The 2,726-nt window shown below is 59.2% G+C and overlaps 1 protein-coding gene across 1 annotated transcript in view; it reads right to left on the bottom strand.

Annotated features, from left to right (window-relative positions):
* SLITRK2 (SLIT and NTRK-like family, member 2) overlaps positions 1–2,726 on the bottom strand; it is a 7,389-nt gene that overhangs the window by 3,559 nt on the left and 1,104 nt on the right. The gene's annotated exons all lie outside the window — the stretch shown is intronic.

Genomic DNA, 2,726 nt, shown 5'->3' with positions numbered 1-2,726 from the left:
CCGCTGCGACGGCTGCGCCCGGGCGCGCGCTTCCAGCCGGTGGCGGCGGCAGCAGTGCGCCCAGCAGTTTGAATTTGAGAGGCTTCGCCGGCTCCCCGGGACGGGGCCGGGGTGACGTCACGGGGGGCAGGCCGGGGCTGGAGGGCGCCCGCCCCGCGAGTGCCTTTGCCAGGCTCACACCCGGCTGCGGCAGTGGCTGCTCCACTCCCCCCTCCAGCCCCGCGGCCGGCGACTCTGGCGGCCGGCTCTCCGGGGGCGGCCCCTCCCTGCTGCCTGTTCCGGGGCGGGGGTCCTCCTCCCAGAGTCCCCAACAGGGGTCCAGACCTTCCCAGTCAGGTGTGTGGAGGCGGCTGAGAAAGAGACGCCCTTCTTTGCCACGGGACTGGAGCCGCCGGCCAGACTCCGGAGCTCAGCTGCTCTCCTGGCGGAGTGGGCTGCGCATCCGTGCGTCCGCGTGGGAGGTCCGGGAGTTCTCCCAGGGGGTTAGGCTTTCCTCACAGCGCTCCCCTCCAGTGCCAAGAGAACTACTTTCTGGGTCTCACTCAGCAGGCACAGGCACTTGCCTGGATTCTGAGAGCCCGCCCCGCCTTAGCTCCGAGGGGCAGATAAATAACAAAACCCTCCCCCCCGGGGTTTAAATTTAGCCAGACGGTGAGATTTAAACATGCATGTTCTCCCCCAAGGAAGAAGAGTGGGCCTCAGCGAGGTGCTGCCTGAGCGTCAGCCGGGAGTGGAGCCCGGGAGGGCTGGGAGCCCCAGGCTGCAGGCTGGCTCCAGAGGCAGAGCCACAGTGGAGCCTGGCCCGAGACCCGGGAGACCCGGGCTTTGACCGAGCACTGCTGTTCCATGCCTGTGACTTGTTTCTGGATCTTCCCTCCTCCACTGGGGAAATGGGGTGAGGAGAGGTCCTCACAGTTCCCCGTGCAATCGGGTCACTGCATTATTTAGCGGCAAGGGTTGGCTTGGGCCTTCATTCCATCCTTTCTCCTCAAATTATCGTAAGATTCTTGACACAGGGAACTCCCAGTGTGGGTGCACTTGCAAGAGGCAAATGTCTGCTGTGCCCACAAGGGCCAGGGGGATGCCTCTGGTGGGGCGGGGGAGATTAGGCAGGGAAAGGAGGGCATAGAAGAGCAAAAGAGGATGGGAAAGAAATTGACTAAAGAGTCTGCCAGTCCTGCTTCAGATTGCTGTTCTACCCCACCAGCAGCAGAAGAGTCCACACAGCATCACAAGGCTGGGCCAGATACAGAGCAGTGACAGGACAGAAGCAAATCCAGCTGTGGCCCCCAAAGCCCCTGCTCTCCTCCCTCGGCTTGTATGTAAGCTCAGGTGCTAAGATTGTTCCAGCAGAACAAGCTCTTTCCTGCCCAGGAAGAGCTTGGGATGGCTCATCAACTTAGGGACTAAGGCAACCTGTGGCTCTGGAAGTCTCCAGAATTTTTCTGAGACTTTCTCCTTTTCCACCTCTTATTCTTCAGAAAGAGCCTCAGAGCAGACACCATGAGCCCCTCCCCATCCTATCATTGTTGCTTGGTCTTCCCAAGTCTTGCCTTCTTAGGCCTGAGAATGTCCTCCTCTATGCCGAAGGGTGGGGTGGAGAGGCTCAGTCCCCAGAGGGGGAGGGGCAGCCTTGTGGTGATCTACTCTAGTGCAATCACATCATTAGCTGCAAGTAGAGGGACCTGCTGCCCCAAAGCTCCCTTTCATAGCAAAGAGACCTTTGCTTCCACGTATATTCAAACATTAATTATGCATGGTTCCTAGAGAGATACGGTTTATTCATTCAGTCATTTATTTAACCAGCCGACGTGGATTAGGCTACTGATTCACTGACTTGAAGGCCACCGTGAGAGCTGGACAAGACCTGTGAAATCAGATTCATCTTCCAGACAAGGGCATTCTTCAACCAAGGAAATGCTGACTTGCTTAAGTTCAAGAATGTATAAAATTAGAAACAGAACCAGGGATTCTGTGCCCCATTCCAGCAGCTTCCCAAAGAGCTCACTGCTGCTTAGTGTGAATGAGCGAACTGTCTGCCTCAACTTCAACAGTGGGGCTAGTGTTTTACCGAAATGTGTTCTTTTGAAAAAATTGAATTTGAAAGTAAAATATCAAATATTTGTTCCAGTTCTCACATGGAGTAATGTCTCTGAAGACACTCATGACACTGTCAGCACTTCTTAAGGACAGGGGCTATTTTGCAAGGGATTTCTGAAGGGGGGAGGGGGGAGCGGCCCAGGGAGGGGGAGGCTGGGGCTTTTGAAATTCTGGACAATTATACAGCGGAGGAAAAGTCGCGGTGAGCAGGCTGGGGGCGGGGAAGCCGCTGGGCCCCTAAACGGTGGGGCGGGTCTCCCTCGCCGCCGGCTCCCCACCTGGCCGGCAGCCCGTCCGGCCCGGCCAGTCCCAGGGCGCCCGCGGCCTCCTTCCCAAGCCGACTGACTGGGACACGAGCCCCACACCCCATAAAGCACTTTAAGGAAGTTTCACTGGGCCCGCGCCTGGGGCAGGAGCGCCGCAGCAGCCCGCTGACGGGGCGCCCTGGGAAGGTTCTGGGGGGCTGCGAGCCCCAGGGAGGCAGAGGCGGCGGCCCAAAGAAGACAAACGCTCCCTCTCCTCGCTCGGCCGAGGGAGGCGCAGACGGGGACTCCCGCGGCCCCAGCCTCACTCCCCGAGCGAACCGAGTAGACCGGGCTCGGGTCGCCCCAGCTTGCCCGCCCGGT

Source organism: Condylura cristata, unplaced genomic scaffold (genome assembly GCF_000260355.1).
Source record: "Condylura cristata isolate star-nosed mole 26May11 unplaced genomic scaffold, ConCri1.0 scaffold00019, whole genome shotgun sequence".
NCBI lineage: Eukaryota > Metazoa > Chordata > Mammalia > Eulipotyphla > Talpidae > Condylura > Condylura cristata.
The sequence above is the reverse complement of the archived record's forward strand: the minus strand, read 5'-3'. Positions and strand labels throughout refer to the sequence as shown.